We start from the raw sequence: 20,743 nt of genomic DNA on the forward strand, positions 1-20,743 counted from the left end.
ATGACTTGTGATGATATCAAGGTAAATACATTGTTCATTCTCTATTAATATCTTTCATTTGCTAACTATCCCTATCAGTAGTTAGTGCCTTCCATAGTTTGAATCTTTTATTTAGCTGGCAGTAGAGGCGCTCGCTGTATTGCAGTAGCTTGAGCAGCGAAGATTTTTGTGAGGTAAGTGATTTGTGAAAGGTATAGTTTAATGTTAGTCAGGGCCATTCTTTTGTAGGGAATTTTGAAAGTCAATTTTTTAATTACAAAGAAAGTTTTCCGTGATACATTTCATTCCATTGCTGTAATTTGTAACACCTGAGGGTATAATTACATTTATCCCCAGGGGGGTACATGCCTACTTTGTGTACCATGTGTGTGGCAACCACAAGGAACCCTAGCTAATATGGTATTTGCTTATACAACTTTACACATCGGTACCATATTTCTCTAACACACAAATTACACAGCTATCTGATCATTTAACTGAGAGAGACAAACATTTATTTTACTATATCAGTGACAGATGTTTACGTAATTACACAGTTGGATAACTTCACACTTACGAAATTGTATTTTGTCTGTACTGTGTGAACTCTTCATATTTTTTTGGAACCATTGTGATACTATGAGAGCTTTGAATGATGTATTTGGTAAAGGGATTATGATTTTTAAAGTACGTTTGAGGCAGATGACACTTTTGACATGAGCAGAGAATTTTTTTAATTATTGGAGGAAGTTACGACGATTTTGAGATTTGACTGAAGTGTTATGATGTTATTATTACGACGACGATGTGTGTTATGTTGTTGAGGAATGTTTATTATGCTACGTATTTCTCACGATGAAATATTGAAGAAGTGTCGACGAACATGTATATGTATAATGAGGTAAGGAGTAATGAATAGTGGGTAGGGACTCTTGACTTGTGAAAAAGGATGTTGGAAACCAAGAATCGTACTTCAAGAGTTATGACATGTATGAATCATGTGTGAATGTATCACAATGCCACTGAACATTTTTTGGACACTTATATTTATAGGATTTTGTTTCTACAGATTTGCAACGCTAATTCTTGACCTGCGAAATATTTTTATATGAGACTGCCACGGTAGCAGAAACTGCTGTCGTAAATATTACTGTACGAAAGTTAAGTGACCACCTGCACGTAATGCGTCGTGGGCACCCAGCTGTGTCAGACGCCTGGAAAAAAAGCCATTATTGCGAGCCCTTTTTAGCGGCACAGGTAGCACAAAAAAAAAGGGGAGGCCATTATCCTTGGAAATATTCTTACATCTGCAAACCTGATAATGACAAGTGTCTTTCTACGAGAATTGAGAGCTACTGACTTACGAAATGCCACATAGCTATTGAATGATGTTTTTATGCTTTGGTTTGCGTAATTGCTTATTTCATTTGACATCTGTTTTCCAGCTGTGTTGCAGCATTGATTTCATAAAATAAAATTAAATGCATTTGCTAATGTGAACACTTTCTGTCAACAGATCTATTAAATAATTATTTTATGATCCACATTCTTTAGAAAAGGAGCACTTGGAAAGGAAAGAACAATAAGAAGGAACTAATAACAGTAACACATAATTTTCTATTCAAGTACTTGGTAATTTCTTTTGTAGAATAAATTGTGATGCATCACTCTAATGTTAAGATGTGACATAGGTATTAGACATGGCCATTTTAGTGTAATATTTTTTCTGCTTGCGCTATGTCATGTTTAGGTATAAGTTGCTGCTGTTTGCCAGGCATAGTGTTATTGAATTTGACTTTTGCTCATTTATGCTGCTAGCTTTGCCAATTTGCATTTTTTGCATTGCTGTTTGTGTTGATTTGTTATGTGATGCTGCATTGCCTCGTCCCTTAGTTTAGCATCTGAGCTCAGTAGATTTAAGTTAGCTTAAGAGGGGGTAGCCTCTAAGAGAATGAGTTGCGATGAATTGGAAGAAATGCATTGAGAAAACAGGTTTAGGTAGGATTTTCTTGGAAATAAATGTTGAGGTAAGAAATGTGTGAACATATAAATACAGAAAGCATGCTTAGATAGAATTTTTTTGGTGGAAACAAAGGATGAAATAAGAGGAAAGATATATGAAGTTTTGGGTTGGACTGCAGTACCAAATGTTACACTGAAAACGAACCCTGTCCTTTCCTATTGGTGTTATCCCACTATGTGTTTGTGTACCCTTGAGTATTTGTTTTCTTCCTGTCTCTGTGTACTGTTTCATAGAATTTTTTTCTCTTCTAATACTAAGCTATATTCACTATGAGGAGGAATACTGTTATCCTCAAATATAAGTTGCATTAATAATATGTTATTTTCTTTGTAAAGTTGTTTACAATTCTGTTCTGTTTCAATGTTCATGTGTGAAATTAATGTTTCGAAAACTATTCTCATTATTTTATGTATGTACTTATGTCACTATTTTTGTAACACTCATGTATATGTTTATTTCTATTCTTTTGTAAAGCCTGTACTACAAATGTTATCTGTATTATTATGTTTTTAATGATGTATTTTGTACCTTTGTAATTGTATTCTTATGTTATAAAATTGTAATTGTCACCAGTTCATGACATTATTAACTTGTTAGTTACATTTCACTGCACACGTTTCTGTTGGTCATAGTATGTGGACAATATGTGAGAAGTAGGGACTGATAGTGTTTGCACGTGTGTTAATGATTCAGCAAGGGACTGGATAACAGCATTGCTGGATCTAAGAACAATTTCAAAAACTTTGTGAGTGCACAAGTGGTGGTTTATGGACTTGCTACATTATCCGCAAGACTCTTCAGTGGTGATTGTGCACCTGCACAGTCACAACAGATGGCTGCTGGCCATCTCTTCAAGGACTACAGTGGGTATACATCTTTGATGATCCATCAATACCATTATTTCTACAAGGACTACAGTGGGTCTGCACCTATGGTGGCCCACCAATACCACAATCTCTACCAGGACTCCAGTGGGTCTGCTCTGTGATGACTTACCTACCAATACTTTTCAAAACTTCGAATGACTCTGCTGTGGGTTTGCTCCATTGTGGACCAATACTTGTCTGCATGTCGAGAGTCAGCACTGTCTTTCCGTTGGAAGGACAACACTACTTCTTCAAGACTGCATGGAAATCCACTACTTCCGTGTGCATTTTCTTTTACTGCTCAGACTTTGAGAAAAACACTGCTATTCTACTGTAATGAATGATCAGGACTATCTTTATGGACTGTGAGAAAATTTTAGCTTTTGACCAACATTGTATCAATAAGTGTGTGCATTTGATTTCTTTGTTATTGTAATTATGAAAAATTTTTTCAAATCGTTATTGGCCACTGCCCAAAAAAAATTTGTAAAATTTTTGTGGGGAGCATGGGGGCTATGTAAGTAGGCTGTTTAGGATTTCTTATTGGTAACGCCACCTCTGTATGAAAATCACTGGCTGTGCTGTGTGCAGTCTGTGGCTGCTTTGCATTGTTGTAATACTCGCCATTGTAGTGTTAGGCAGCTGGCTGTGAACAGCGCGTAGCGTTGCGCAGTTGGAGGTGAGCCGCCAGCAGTGGTGGATGTGGGGAGAGAGATGGCGGAGGTTTGTAATGTGTCATGAACTGATATATATATTATGACTTGTGATGATATCAAGGTAAATACATTGTTCGTTCTCTATTAATATCTTTCATTTGATAACTATCCCTATCAGTAGTTAGTGCCTTCCATAGTTTGAATCTTTTATTTAGCTGGCAGTAGTGGCGCTCGCTGTATTGCAGTAGCTTGAGCAGCGAAGATTTTTGTGAGGTAAGTGATTTGTGAAAGGTATAGTTTAATGTTAGTCAGGGCCATTCTTTTGTAGGGAATTTTGAAAGTCAGATTGCGTTGCGCTAACAAAATATTGTGTGTCAGGTTAAGCACAGTCTTGTAGAAATGTACAAAGGGGACGTTTCAGACTGACAAGCGCAGACAGGCGACTGCTCGCTAGCAACAACTTACTGCTACTGCTACACAGTTCGTACTGCAGTCAACACTGCTCTTTGGTCTCAGATTCTCTTATAGCTTACATATCGCAGGCAGCACATACCTCTTACATAACCCTCCACTGGGGGGGGGGGGGCAAAAATTTGGCAGCGATGGTGAGTCAATTGGACTTGCCATTAGCAACAAATTTATCTAAAGTCTCCTTAATTATCTAAGTTTACAGTCACAGAGTATATACATATATATAAGTGTATAACATGAAATGAAATATAGTGCACATGCACTGAGTACAGAACATATCAAGCAATGACAAAATGTATACGCAGTGAGTACAAATCATATTAACAAATGACATAAAGGGCATACACACTGTAGTACAGAACATATCAAGCAATGACAAAATGTATATGCAATGAGTGCAAAGCATATTAACAAATGACATAAAGTGCATACGCACTGCAGTATTTTTTTGTTACCATTTTACTAGAACTAGGATAGGAAAGGGAAGGATTGCATCATGGTTGTAGCACATTAGGTTGCATGTAGCTGCACTGAAAGTCCATATCTTTCTACAGAAGCACAACACCAAGTGAGACAATCTGAAGTTCTCCTCCCTGAAGTATTAATCAGTGTAGCCAAGACACTGAAATGTCGTATTAATATTCCATGTTATCATTTTGGTAGTACATTAGGTACACCAAACAGTGGAACCATAGTAACATCTCCATTGTTCAAGGTGGTGGACACCATGATGTGTCAACACCACACTCATTCACCAACATAGAATTAGTGCAGAAACCAAATATAGTGCTCCATGATCATAAGGATAGACAGGACAAACGTATATTGCAGTAATTTCTGGTAATTAGGTCAGAAGGTGAAGGACATTAAGTCTCATGCTAGTCATCATTGAGAATTACACTAGTCTATCAACCGATTTGACTAATTGCTGGCACTCATCACCTAGTTACTGAACACTTCTGTACTATGTATGAAGTATTACAGAATAATGTTCATAAATCATCTGATTACAGTGAACATTGGCACTCATTGGCCAGTTACAAACCATTTTTATACATTATTTAAAAGTGATCATTCAAAGCAAGAGTTAATTAATGGCATACCATTTACATAATTAATCTAGTTATAGTAATCATTGGCACTCATTCGCCAGTTACAAACCATCAGAAGTCATCATTCAAAACAGGAGCTAATGAATGTAGCATCAAGCTACTGGTATTCATATATAATAGCATGTAGGTGACATAATACAAAATTAAAATAAGAAACAGGGCATTCATTGGCCAGTTACCAAACATATAGCAAGTATTGAATAGTACAAAACATTTTTCATCATTCAAGTGACATACGACATATTTAAAATAATTATTGGCACTTATTGGCCAGTTACAAAGTATTCTTATATTTTTATAAAACCTTATTCAGTATTATTCAGAAGTTATCATTCAAAATGAGAGTTAATTATTGGCATAGCATTTATAGAGTATAACAAAAATATTATTTACAGAAATTATTGGCATAGTATTTATGCATTATTACAAAGCATCATTCAGTATTACTTAGAACTCATCATTCAAGTGACATAGGACATATTGAAAATGTAACACACTGTCTATTACTCAAGGTCTGTGATTAGAAAACATCATTCAGTATTATTCACAACTGATCATTCCAGTGACATAGGACATATTGAAAATGTAACATACTGTAACTATTATTCAAGGTCTGTGATTAGAAAACATCATTCAGTGTTACTCAGAACTCATCATTCAAGTGACATAGGACATATTGAAAATGTAACATACTGTAACTATTACTCCAGGTCTGTGATTAGAAAACATCATTCAGTATTACTCAGAACTCTCTTAGACTGGTAGCATTTTTTGGGACTGGTAATACATTTTTTTTTTTTTTGCTAGCAATGTATTGCGTTGGGATCGATAATTAATTGCTGGGGCATGAAAATATTTGCTTTTGTCTTATTGCTGCAAATGAGGATAGGTAACATCATTTGTCATGAGTCAGCTGTAGCAAGGTTATGAAACAAGTAGAGTATATGTGATTACATTCATGAATGACACACACAAATGGGTAAAAAAATGCAAGTACTAGAACAGGTTTAAAGATTAACTGCTTACAGCATATTAATTTCGTGAATAGCTTCTCCTAGAAAAAATACAAAATGGATTATTAAGCTGAAAGAAGAAACGCATATTATGCTGAAAAGTAGTGAACTTCGAATTAACAGGTAACGAAATGTGTACTCAATATATGACCTTCAGTCATTATACTGTCAAAACGAACTGCAACAAGTACTTAAATAACTACATAGCATTTCTTAACTAACAGTAAATATATAAACTTCATCATTATTCTCATCTGCAAAGAAAAACTTAAAAGTCGTGCGTTTAGTGGCCATATAAAATTTATCACTATCATCACCTGTAAACAAAAACTTCATTATTCATATCACCATAACTTCATTATTATCATCACCTGCAAAGAAAAACTTCATTATTCATATTACCATATTCTTCATCACTATTCATCATCATTCATTATCATCTGCAAAAAGACACTTCATTATTCATTATTCATATTACCATTTACTTCATATAACTATTCATAGTATAGAGTTTCTTATTTCTAGCATATTTCTCACTAAAACTAAGATGTGTAGTTCTGTCTGACAGCCTGCATCAATCGCCTTGTATTCTGAAAGAAAAAATTAGTTAAGACTGCTATCATATGATGTGTATAGTATATTCATATTAATGTTTGTTAATTCTGATCCATTTACTCTTTGTAACGAGGTATTACATCTTCTTTCGTTCATTCCGAAGGTGAAATTCCCATTTCATAGTAATCCACTGTGGTTTGTTTCATTTATTTCTTTTACACGTTATTGCTTTCTGAAAATGATGAACAATGATTAATGTCTTGCATTTAAATCATATACCCATTAAATAAAAACTGGTTTCTAGTGATATAATTAAGAATACAGCATAGCATGACGGAAAACGTAATATGTCAAAAACACAGACAGTGTGCAGGTGCAAAAATGTACACAGAGTATCATAATGTAGTAGCAAAAAAATATAAAATAGTTACGATCTTGAGATATCATAACGCAAAAATGTCATAGTCAACTGGTGTTTGTTGTATCTTAAAGATTTCATAGTGCATACAAAGAAACAGGAAAACAATCATACATACATAAAAAATAGAAAATGTGCACGGTCTGATATATAATGACAAGAAATGACTTCTTTGTGTTCAGCTTGTATGTTGTGTAGTTGATGGAGGCGAGAGTTGAAGACGTTAATGGAGAGAGAATTTGATAAAATTAATATGTCACTAGATAGAATTGCATAATTGTTCATAAAATATGTAAGTTTATCTGGAAAAATGTGCACGGTCTTATGTGTAACGACAAGAAAAGCGACCTGCTAACCTTACCTTGCCGGGCACTTACCAAGAATATAATTGTATAAGTGGTCATATAAAAATCAGGCAATGGCATTACAGTGTGATAAATCATAAAGTATGTTCATTCAATAAAGGGTTTAATATTGGAGACATGGTGATTGCCTTTACTTTTTCTGGTTCTCAGAGTTTCGACGTGTACTACATTGGGGTGAGGAATGCTGCGAATTCTATATGGACCTGCGTATAGAAGCTCAAATTTACTACATCTACTCTTTCCTCTGTTAGATAAATAGTGTGTACGCACTAATATCTTCTGTACAATGTCAAAGTCACGGCGTGTACAAACCTGTTTTTGCTGTCTTCTCTGGCGCTATGCGGCACATTTGATGTTGTTCAGCGCAATGTCAATTATTTCATGGTGTCGTCGTCGACGAGATGTGGGAAAGGATACTAATTCTTTAATTTTGTTAGGTGGTTCAACATTTTTCAGTATAACAGTCGGAGATAGCATAGTAGATTCATTTGGTATGGAATTAATTACATCCTGGAATGAGAGTATTTGTGTGTCCCAATCAATATGTCTTCTTTGGCAGTATATTCTACACAGTTTACAATTTCTCTCATTAATCGTTCACAAGGGTTCGAAGAAGCATGATACTTGGATATATAGATTGGAGAAATGTTTCTTGTTCGTAACATACGTGTCAATATAGCAGATCGAAGTTGTGGTCCATTGTCGTAAATTACTTTCAATACATGCTCTACATGAAATAAAAAATGTATTACAAATGCTTTCGAAACAGATTTAGCAGTAGCTTTGCGTAACGGAGTGAAGGTAACAAATTTTGAACTGAGTTCAACAGCGACAAAGATGTGACAAAAACCTCTATTATTTCTAGGAATCGGACCAAAAATGTCTACAGCGGCCATGTGTCTCAATTTTGCAGGCACAATGGGATGTAATGGAGGAATATGTGAAGTCGTGTCTGACTTAGCTTTCTGGCAGATTTTACATGACGCTAAAACTCGTCGAATACGTTTCTCCATGTTGGTAAAATAACAGTTCTGTCTCAGTATTAGAAAACATTTTCTGGCTCCATAATGTGCGTAACTTAAATGAGTATACCAAATTAATTTGTTAACAAGCTCGTCAGGAATGCATAGTAAACAATTGTTGCTGTCAGGGTGAGAGCGGCGAAACAGAATATTATTGCGTACAGTGTAATGGTTTCTAATGGTAACATTATTCCTATCTTGCCAAAAGTTTTATTTCTTTCCATACGTTGTCTTTACTCTGCTCTTGTGCTATGTCTCGTAATGACGACGAAGTGAAATTTTCAAATGCAACTTGTTGAATATACATGACGCTGAAATTTGCTTTGCAGAAGTTGGTTGCGATGTCTTGCTGATGGTTGCTGAGAGAACGGGATTGTGCGTCTGCTACAATATTTTGTGTACCGGAAATGTGAACAATTGTAAAATTAAATTCTTGTAAATAAAGTTTCCATCTGCTTAATCTGTCGTGTGTAAATTTAGCGGAAAGTAAAAACTGTATAGCTCAATAATCTGTGTAAACGGTAGTGTGTCTTCCATAAAGAAAATGCCTAAATCTCGTAAATGCCCATACAACACATAATATTTCAAGTTCTGTAACATAATAATTGCGTTCAGCAGGTGACAGAATGCGACTCGCAAAGGCGACGTTTTTAATTACTGTAGTACTATCTTCTTCAATTTCCTGAAAAACGTGTACGCCTACAGCGGTGTTAGAACTGTCGGTGGCAATGGAAAAATTTCTAGTAAGATCTGGATGTGATAAAAGTGGTGCATTCAACAAAGCTTCTTTCAGATTCACAAATTCAGAATGTGCTTGGCTATCCCAGAACCAAATAGTGCTTTTACCCGTCAATTGACATAATCTAGGGGTGTCTAAAGCAGAGTAATGAATAAATTTACGCCGGCCGCGGTGGTCTAGCGGTTCTAGGCGCTCAGTCCGGAACCGCGCGACTGCTACGGTCGTAGGTTCGAATCCTGCCTCGGGCATGGATGTGTGTGATGTCCTTAGGTTAGTTAGGTTTAAGTAGTTCTAAGTTCTAGGGGACTGATGACCACAGATGTTAAGTCCCATAGTGCTCAGAGCTATTTTTTGAATAAATTTACGAAAAAAGTTAATTAAACCCAAAAAGCTGCGTAGTTGTTTCTTCGTCGTAGGAACAGTAATGTCACGTAAAGCTTAAAGTTTTTCCGGGTCAGGCGCAATGCCTTCTGCTGAAATTATATGTCCAAGAAATTTTATAGAAGTTTTGCCAAAGTGCGATTTGCTAAGATTAACTTTGAGTCCTTGTGCACGTAAAGTTCGTAACAGTTGTTCAAGAATCAGATTGTGTTCAGACCAGTTAGCTTCTGCAATAAGAATGTCGTCTACATACGTTGTGATTCTGTCTTTAAGTTCTGTCGGAAATATACTATTCAAACCGCGAATAAATGGTAACAGTCACCAAAACAGAGAAAAGCTGTGTACTTGCTGCAGTTCGGATGGAGCTGAATTTGCCAAAATCCCGATTTCAAATCTAACGTGGAATAAATAGCAGTACCATGAAATTTCTGTAGAAGTTCTTCTAGTGTCTGTGGGCGATCTGTTTCATTAATAATAATGTCTTTGATGTGACGCGAATCAAGTACGAGACGCAATGAACCATCCTTTTTCTTAACAATATGGAGTGGGTTTATGTACAGACTAACTGCCGGTTCAATAATTCCTTGGTCAAGCACAGCTTGCAATTCTTTCTTAACTTGTTCTCTGTGAATATACGGAATGGGATAATGTTTGGCTTTAAATGTGTCGTGCTGTTTAACTCGAAATTCATACAAAAAAGCGGACATAGTACCAGGGACGTTGTCAAAAACTGGAGCTTGCTGTAAAAGAATTTTGTGTAGTTGCGTGCGTTCGTCGCCTGTGTTTGCACTGCTCTGTTTAACTTTATCAGAAATCATTTGTATAACGTCATAGTCGGCTTCGTCTGGAGTATTATAGTTGTGTACTTCTTCTACAGATAAAGAGTGCTGAAATTCTAAAGTCAGTTGTACATTTTCATCCTTTAACATTAAATAGGAGTTTTGAAAGTCAATAATTGCGTCGTGTTGTACCAGAAAAGTCGTACCTAACATAACGTCTGTTGTCAATAAGGGAACAATCCAAAAATTTGAGTGAAATGTATGACCTGCAATACAAAATGATAAATGTGTCTGTAATTTTACGTCTACTCCTTTACCAGATACAGCTCCTTTTACTTTAGTTTTGCCTAATGGTAACGTAGGATAGGTATTCTCTTTGTTACATTCGTTGAAAGTTTCCTCATTTATAACTGACATAGGTGATCCAGAATCGATTACTGCTGAAAATTTGGATGATCCAATCTTTACCTCAATGACAGGGTGGGAAATGGTTTTTTGAATAACTGAACTTTCCTGCAAAAGAGTGTCTCGGATGTCGTCAAAAATAATAACATTTTCGTGAACAAGATTCTGCGTGTCAAAAGTATTGCTTGCGTTGCTGGAAGATGCAACCTGTACTGTATCTAGTCAAATTCTTTCTGACGTGCTGTTATTTTCGGGAGGATGCTGTGGCATTTCCACTACTTGTACTGTTCTGTTATTTCTTCCTGACGTATTACGTTCGGGATGATATCTACTGTCTGGTTCATTCATGATAATATGTTGTTCCGGATGATTCTGCTGCTGATAAGACCGACTGTTATTAAACGTACGCTGAAAATTGTGCTCATTATTTTTACCTCTGTCATGATAGTCATTGGTATATGGCGCGTTGCGATAGGAGTAGAAATGGTGTGTTTTCTGTACGTAGTGATTTCCTTGCTGCTGTACGTTACTATTTGACGAAGCCGACGCTATACGTGTAGGCGGCGAAACATTAAAGTTTGGTTGACCTTGCAGACTACATTGTTGGTTAGGTATGCTAACCGGCTGGTTTTGTTACTGTTGTGGTGAAAACCCTCTATTGTTATCAAAATTTATTTCCAGTTGCTGATAATTTTGTACATACTGATGATTAAAATTTTGTCTGATATTAAAATTAGTTCTTGTCATTTCGGGAGTGTCTAATGAAAATTGTCACTTTCGGTAAAACTTGTCTTATCAGGTTTTCTTTACTCCTCCTTAATCTTAGATAGATCGATAGCTGAAGAGCTGTTTTGACAGATATAAAGGATAGTAAAAGAGAAGGCAGCAGTACAGAAAACTAAAGATGAAATAGCACTACTACGGCTCAGGGCCCTGTGCACGCTACGGCACATATTAATCGAAGTGTAATGAATCCCCTGAGGTCTCTTACGCACTGCAAATAAATTTTAGATTCTGCATTACAGCCCAAGCTGGTGAAAATACGAAAGCAAATTGTCGTATCCAGTCCAAAGCGTGACTCTGTCTTCTGTTGTTATTAAGCACTTTAAATTTCCTAACAGATAGAAAGTGCTTGTAATCAAAATTATCGTCTCTGTACGTCTCAACAGGTTCAGGATTATATGAGAATCCATTTGTCTGTGACTGTTCGGAATCTAAGTCACGTACTCTCTGCAAATTACCGAAATTATACTGACTGTGTGAGTCTGACAAATGTTCGCAAAGTGGCGTATGCTGTGATGTGTTAAAGGCTGAAACATTTTTCATTTCTGTGACTTCTTGCTGTAAAGTTGAAAATTTTCTACGTAATGTATTATTGGACGAACCTATCTCACTGATCGTCTGCTGTAAATTTTGAAATTCGGGTGTTTGATTAAACGAAACAGGTGACGTATCGTCTGATTTGGTGTCATTATTACTTTCGATAACATCAACACGACTGGCCAATTCATCATATTTTTCAGTCAGTGCTTTTACCTGATCATCGTTTTTATTATCACAAGAATTAATTTGTTTTTGTATTTTGCTTGTGGTCTCGTTCAATTTTTTTAACGTCCTCTTTGATGGCATCGGGATCCTGTATTAGTTCTAATTGTTCAAGTCTGTCGGTCATTGTCTGAAAGTCTACTGTGTGTGTGTCTGTTTTTGTTTTAAGATCAGAGATTTCATCATGTAATTCGGTGTTCAACTGTTTGATAGCATTAATTTCGTCTGATACTGTAGCAATATTGTTGTCTACGTATGTTTTCGCTTTCGTAAACAATTAACGCTTATCTTCCTGTCTCTGTGCAGTAATTGTTTCCATGACTTGTCGCTTTACTTTATTCTGTTCCTGTATAAATTTACGGTAACGCGTTTCACTGTTTTGTAGGTGGTGATTAAAACATTCGTCAATTTGGCTGTTCTGTTGGTCAAATTTCGCGTCTACTTTCGCATCCAGTGTACGTGAAAGTTCTGCTGACATTAATTTAAACTCGTCGCGTAGCTGTGTTGCGTTTTCAGAGCATTGTTTAGCGACTGCACTAATTTCATCTCTAAGTAATTTCGTTGTAACTGCTTGTGTATTATTTAATTCTTGTGCCATAGGTCTGATTTCTTCACTACTGTTCTTAGCACAAGCCTTAATTTCCTCACGTAATTGTTCTTTAATATCATGACATTGCACGGCAACAGCTGTAATCTGTTCACTAAGCTGTTTGGAATTGTTGTCTAATTTTTCATTGAGTTGTTTGTAATTTTAATTAAGTTGTTTGAAGTTGTTATCTTGTCTTTCATTCTGTTGTTTGGAATTTTCATTAAGTTGTTGTCTGAAATTTTCACTAAGTTGTTTGTAATTGTCGTCTTGTTCTTTCTTCGACTGTTTGGAATTGTTGTTTATTTTTTCATTAAGTTGTAGCAATACTGCCATAATTTGATCCAACCCAAAATTAGCGACACTTTTCTCTGAGCTATGTGGTGGTGTATCTGAATTTTTCACGTTTTGTGTAACCATTTGGTCATTTTCTGATTCTTGAAAAGGTTCGCCAGTTGGATGTGCACTGTTGGTCACTACCTCAGAATCAAATAAATCAGACGTATTTTGCCTACATTGTTCATCTTCGTGAGAAAAATTTATCTGTTCACTATGCAAATTTTGCAAACCGGGTGTGTCAAACTGAGCAGCGTTCATTGTATCGGAACGTGCCACGTCATCAATTGTTACATTTACTCTGGACATAATTGCATTTGTTCGCTCATCGTTAGCATTAAAATCACTACTAGTGATCGGTATGCACTGATTGTCTGTAAATGGAGGATTATCGCCATTACACTGAGTGTCGCAAGTATTATCGGTCAAATTAATCGAGTCGGCAATTTCACTCATTTCACATCGCGATGTACTGTTAAAGAGTTTTTCGCGGCATTTTTTCACAAATCAAAATTAAGCACAAATGAAAGAAAGACAAAGCGAAATGAAACAAACAATTACAACAAAGAGCAATAAATTGCCGATGATCTGTGAAAGAAAGAGTGACAAATTAATAAATGCGTTGCCCCAGATGCAAACTACATTTAAGTAAATAAGAGCAGATATATGATTACTTCTCAGAAATTCACAAAGGAAATCCGATCCTGGCCGGTTGTCGCCAAGTGGAACCTCCCCACACGAAATAATTTTAAATATATTATTATTTGGTTAAGGATTCTAATTTTTGTGTAACCTCACAAGAAACTTAATTAATAATAATAATAATATGATTCTATTTTTTGTGTAACCTCTGAACAAAATTGGTTCCCATTTAATGTACCCACAAAATTCTTTTCTCATTTAATATAAGCTCGAAACAGAAAAATTCCTAAACGTCGTAATAAGAAATAAATTCAGTAACCTGGTAAAATTTGGACGACAGCAGTGCTGCGTCATGGAACTGTAAGATCATCCTGAATAAAAAGCAAAAATTCTCACCTCGATAAAGCCGGCAACTATCTGCTCTTACAATAGCTCTTTTCCGGCACGGCTCTGTGCAATGCTGGCCTATACATTTGTTATTTATGAAAGGAAGCAAATGATATTTCTTTTGCAACAATCGGAATGATCATGCATTAAAAAAAATATTAAATTCTTTAAATTGAAATGAATGCTTGTTAGAAATTAGACAAAGATTATTATTAGGACATTTTTAAAAGATTTACATGGGACTTTACATAACATTACTAGATATGCGCGAGGCTGCTTTTTTACCTTACACATTAATACTCAGGCTCCGGCATCGCTGCACCGCGACCGGCCCAGCCAACATGATACACCAGACAGGACTGACAAGCGCAGACAGGCGACTGCTCGCTAGCAACAACTTACTGCTACTGCTACACAGTTCGTACTGCAGTCAACACTGCTCTTTGGTCTCAGATTCTCTTATAGCTTACATATCGCAGGCAGCACATACCTCTTACAAGCTCTCTTAGCTTTTTTTATGTTTCTGGCTTCTGTTTGTGAAGGAGAGGAACTTTACTTTGAAAAACGGAATTAATATCTGTAAGTGTTGTGTCTATGAATCATGCATACTCGGTTCGCTAGGCAAACAACCAAACAACTCGTGTTAAAGAGTTTTATTACAATAAGACAAGATACAACTACTTAACTTTGACAGAGTCATCGCAAGCAATACAGAACAATCAGTCTTCTTCTGAATAGACAAACACAAGTCTTTGCTACGTAGAGAGTACTGATGAAATGGCTAACATTGAAGCTGATATCGAAGTTGGCTGTCACCAGTTGGGCACGGTGCTTATGTCCTCTTCACATAGGGGACGGTGCTGTCACGTTGTCTTCCTGGAGGGAGGTCGATCGGTGTACGATTGGCTGATCTGTTCTCATAGTCTTCTTTCCCTGTCGTTCCCGACTTGCGTGCCGGCGCTGACATTAAGCCGTAACAGTAAGTATGCCTAAAAATTACGAATGAATTCCAAATATGTCAAAGTAAATGCATTATCATAGTTGAAGGCCTGAAGATGGAGATGGATTTTCCATTACAAAGTTTCTTAGGAAGACATTAAGTGCGTTACACTGTTCCAGTATTCCAACCACACTTGATATGATAGACAACCATTAAGCTGCACAAGGACAGAGAATATTGTGTGTTTCAGTACGAAAAAAACACTCGAAATTCTTTAAATGTCTCTCTCTTGCCAAAACTTCTACTTAAATGAGCACCTAATTTTCTCAAAAAATCCTTGACGCCTCTTGGAAGTTTTAAGAGTGCTTTAGCAGCACAGAGATGACTCATATGGCATGAACATTTAAAACGTGCTACATGTGGAAGTCGCTTTCTAGGCTCGAAAAAACTGAACGATGCTCTCCATCAATAACATTTACTGTGTCCGAGACAAAACCAAAGAGATTATCAAAGTTAATACTGTTTGATTTTACAAAATTTATAATAGCCTTGTATAAGGTGCCAGCAGTACCTGATGAAGGTTCAAACTATCAAAGAAACTAATTTTAACCTGGCCTGAATCCGTATCAAAATACACGACTGTTAAAAGCAAATTGCTTAGTAACAGATCAGTAGCTCCTTTTACGTCGTCCTCAATTCGTAATTGGCATTGGAGACATATTACTTGTAGATGCAACAGTTTTCATTTGATTAATATCTTTGTAAGACTTTCTGTGCCTCAAAATTTCAGATTTATGCACTGTTAAAACATTATCACACACCTTCACTGTTAAAACACTATCACACACCTTGTAGTATGCCAAATCACGCCTGTCCCTCCGTTAACTGCTCTTTCGCAACCAACCCGAACCACCGCCCTCAGGCAAGCGTAACTAGGAATCACAAAATCTATTTTTTTTATTTCTTCGATTTCCCATTTGAAGAACATGTTGTTGAGATAGTGGAAGCAGTATGGTCATTTTTGGTAAGCCCACTTAGTAAATTAGGAGTTTCAGCTAAATTAGGTGAGACAGGTAATTCAGAAGGAGTGTGCAGACTTACAGCGTTCGCACTAATACTTCTTTTGCGTAACCACTTATACATTTTAGCGACATAAAAGCACTATACTTTAATAACTGTACTATCAGTGATCGCAAGTATACCCGCAGCAGAACATTCAATCTAATGGTCCGCTGAAACAATGAGATACTGTTATCACTAAAACAACAAGCTGACTAGTAGATTTACGACTTATGACACGTACAAGTTCAAATAGCGGAAGCAACAGGAGAGAAACCGGGGAATTCCCAGGCCCATTGTTTAATATAACGTGTCATAATTCTGATACCGCGTCTGTACTTACATTTTGAAAAGTTAAAGAACGATCTTAATATAAACAAAAAAATTTGATGTCGGAATTATCAAATTCCTCGGAAAATCCCACGCCAGTTTATATTACCTCTAAAATACCAACCGATCAAGATTTTATCCGAAAATCAGATAATTACCCTCCAATTGCCAACCCTCCATTAGAAGCGCAAATAATGCTCTGCGTGGAGCGGATAACAATAGCCACCAGAAACTTTAAATAATGGAGCCAGCTCTCGCCGACGTCTCAAAGACAATGGAAAAACAAAGGACAGAGAACACGCAGTTGTCATAAATGTAAATAAAGAAACATAAATACTTATTTGAATGTCAAAAATTCTACACGATATGAAACAAAATCTTCAATATTCTCCTTACATATGTCAAGTAATTGATTTATTTGTAATTTTAATATAGTGTAAGTAAAATTTTGGTAAAATATTTGGCACAAAAAATTTTATAAAGTCGAGTTCCCACATAGCTGATACACATTAGTCAAATAGTATATCAAAGAATAACGGACAAATATGACAACAATTGAAGTGCCAAAATTAAGGTTTCGAACCATTCGCCTATGAAAGCAGATGACTGTACCTCGCCCCTCTGGGTAAAAAACGTAAAATGTATAGATTTGTATATATTAATGAGTTTATATTAATGAGAAAAGTACACTGTGTACAGTGTGCTATGCATATGAATCTACAGCCCACAGTAGCAGATACGTGTAATGGCGCTTGCTAGATGTCAAAGAGGTATGCGTAATGGAGAAAAGGAAGCAATGCCCTGCAGCAGAGATGTTGTTAAATGAGAGAGATGTGATTGTCACTTTCCTTAAGTTGGCAGGAAGAGAGAAGACTGTGGTGTGTCGTGATTAGGAGTGAACGGGAACATTTTATCGCTCCTCCTATTCTAACTAATTTGTTAGTAACAGTGGATTTGGGTTAATATAAATAATGTCAAGTAAAATACAGTGCATGTCTATTTATTGGACAAACACTTCTTCCTACGGTATCGAAATATGAGTTTCTTTCATTACACGACACAGTCAACAATTAGAAATCTACGACGGATATTCAGGGCGACCATCGCAGCAGATAGAAGATGTAAAGTTTCCCACTGAGAAGGAAATACAGCTAAAATCATTTGCTACTAAATTTACTAGAAAGTTTATTTCGGATACGTTTGATGGTGTCTGCTCAGTAGCCGGCTTTATAAGCATTTCATTAACTTCCATTTATGACTTAATAGTTAAAAGTCATAAAACATTTGTAATTCAAAAACTCTAATTCATTATCCAGCCAGTGAAATGAAATATCGTATGGCTAGGGCCTCCCGTCGGGTAGACCCTTCGTCTAGTGCAAGTCTTCTGAGTTGACTCCACTTTGACAACTTGCGCGTCGATGAGATGATGATGAGAAGGAGGACAATGCGACACCCAGTCCCTGAGCGGAGAAAATCTCCGACCCAGCCGGAAATATAACACACCGTAGTTATTCGGAGATGAAGTGGCTTGCACAGGATAAAGTAGCATGCAGATCAGTATCAAACCAGACTTCGGACGGAAGACCGCAACGACAACCATCTTCAGATTATAAAACATTCTTGGTTAGTGTCGGGGCCATTACGGCTCGACATATTGTTAAAACCTTTCATAAGATTATAACATCCATACATGACATAACACAGTTCTTCATTGTTCGTGTGTAGAGTGTAATTGAACATGGCCATAAAACAAACGCGTTATGCAGTTATAGCTTAGTAACTGACACAGTATTTACACCATTTCGTAACAGAGATCATCGTATATATAGTCTCTGTTGATCCATTGTGGACATGGGACAGCGCCTGCTCAAGTATTTAACAACGGAATTCGCCAACAGCCGTACAATTATTGTTTTATTTTATTATGACTACCGGCTTCAGCATTTCATTATGCCATCTTCAGACCCCATATGCATCCTACAACAATAAATGATATTGGCATACTGGGGCTATATGTTTCTGGATGTTGTGAATTCTAAACCGGAACCTAAGTTCTTCCTTCGAAGATTGCAAACAAGTCTTCGAAGGAAGCACTTGGGATCCAGTTTAGAATTCACGAAAGCCAGGAATGTATGGCCCCAGTATGCCACTATCGTTTATTGTTGAAAGACGCATATGGGGCCTGAAGATGGTATAATGGAATGCCGAAACTGGCAGTCAAAACAAAATAAAAAACATCTCAGTTCCATGGCTGTTGGCGAATGTAATTGTATAATCGTATATATATGTTGGTGTATCACATCACAGCAACATACATACGATGATCTCTCGTACAAAATAATGTAAATAGTGTTTGTCAGTTACTAGGTTGTAACGGTGTAGTATCTTCGTTTCATGACCATTATTCAATTACACTGGCCGTGAACGATGAAAAGCTACGTTTAATTTTGTCATGTATGGATCTTGTCATTTTAAGGAAGATTTTAACCCTGTGTGAAACCATAATGCCACCAACACTAAACAAGGCTGTTTTATGATCTCAAGATGGCTAAATTTTTAGCCGAAACCAGTGATCAGTCCAAATAAAGAAGATTTCGTGTGCGATCTTGACTTCATGGGTTTTCAGTCCATAACATAAACTAAAAAATTTACAACACATCGCCCGTCTCCTGGTTGACAATGTCGACAAACTTGAAATTAAAAGAATGCTCGTAAAGTAGGTATATTCAGACGCTATACCGTGTTTCAGGCGCAACGTGAATATTACAGTTTACGCAGATACTTCTAAAACTCAAGTGTCAGACGGTACAAGAGAGGCGTTGTGCAGGACACAGAGGTTTCCAGAGAGCATGCGTTCCAAGCAGATTCTAGCAACTTATCTTTCACCGAACATATAACATAAATACGACAGGAAAATCACAACAGAAATTCCAGTTCATTCGCAGTCCTACTGAGTTCTCCATCACACACTGTAACGTGACTCGCTGGGCATTCAAGGTGAACATTAGTAAAACTGACAAACTGTAGAGACAGATTTTTGACTGGAAATGGAGGGAAAAAGTTCCTATGAACATGTCTCGAAATGGAAGGTTGCACGCAATGCCAACAAATCGTCCTGGAACACAGTAAAGAGCTGCATGGCATCCTAGTCACAACATATGTTCAAAGTGGCCTCCATGGGACACAATGCACTCATTCACACGTCAGTAAAAACGACTGATGATAGAAATCCCATAACCGTTGACAATATCCTATCTGTAGAGGGAAATGCACTGTCGATAATCCTTGCACTCGTTGGTGATGACAGGGATATTAGCGGCTGTCATGCAGAACACATATAATCGAACTTTGGGTTACACCATGTTGGCGGGCCACTTGCCTAGAGCTTGGTACTAGGGTTCGTCTCAGTACCCTGTAGGACCCGTTCCTCCAGATCTGGTGTACACACAGTCCGCCGCCTCCCTAAACATTCGTCTGTCTGAAAGGACCCACAATGACACAAACGCCCAAATAGGGCTTGGAATCTTACATGATGTGATTGGTGTCTGTGAGGGCACTTGTTTTGGTAAAGCCGTGCTGCCTCTCGACCGTTTCCATCTGCTTGGCAGTACACAAACTCCATCTCAGTTTGTTGCAGATATGAATATCGGACCATTTTCCTGTTTACATTACGCCACACGGACACTAACACACTGGGTACACACGCCATGTGTTCAGAGGAACTGTCATTCGTCAGCGCCGTCTACCGCAGCAATGATGCAATTCTGGACACATGTTCACAGAACCTTTTTACCTCTAATCCCAGTCAGGAATCCGTCCCTGCATTTCGGATCGCTTTTTTTGGTTATTGGTTGAATTCCTAATTCTTCCCTTATTACTTCGTTTCTGTTTTCGTCTTCTCTGGTGCAACCTTCCAGAGATCTTATAAAAGTCCATTTCTGATGCTTTGAGTTGCCATAAAGAACAATGGTACAGACCAGAAACCAAAGAAGCAGATAAAAATGAACATCTGCAATGAACAGACTTCAGTGAAAGTTTTGAAAACATGACAAACCGAAAATAACCAGGACTAGATGGAATAAGTACCGAACTGATTGAACACAGAGCAATTATCTTCGAATTAAAAAGTTACGT

The sequence above is a fragment of the Schistocerca piceifrons genome, chromosome 8 (genome assembly GCF_021461385.2).
Source record: "Schistocerca piceifrons isolate TAMUIC-IGC-003096 chromosome 8, iqSchPice1.1, whole genome shotgun sequence".
NCBI classification, from domain to species: domain Eukaryota; kingdom Metazoa; phylum Arthropoda; class Insecta; order Orthoptera; family Acrididae; genus Schistocerca; species Schistocerca piceifrons.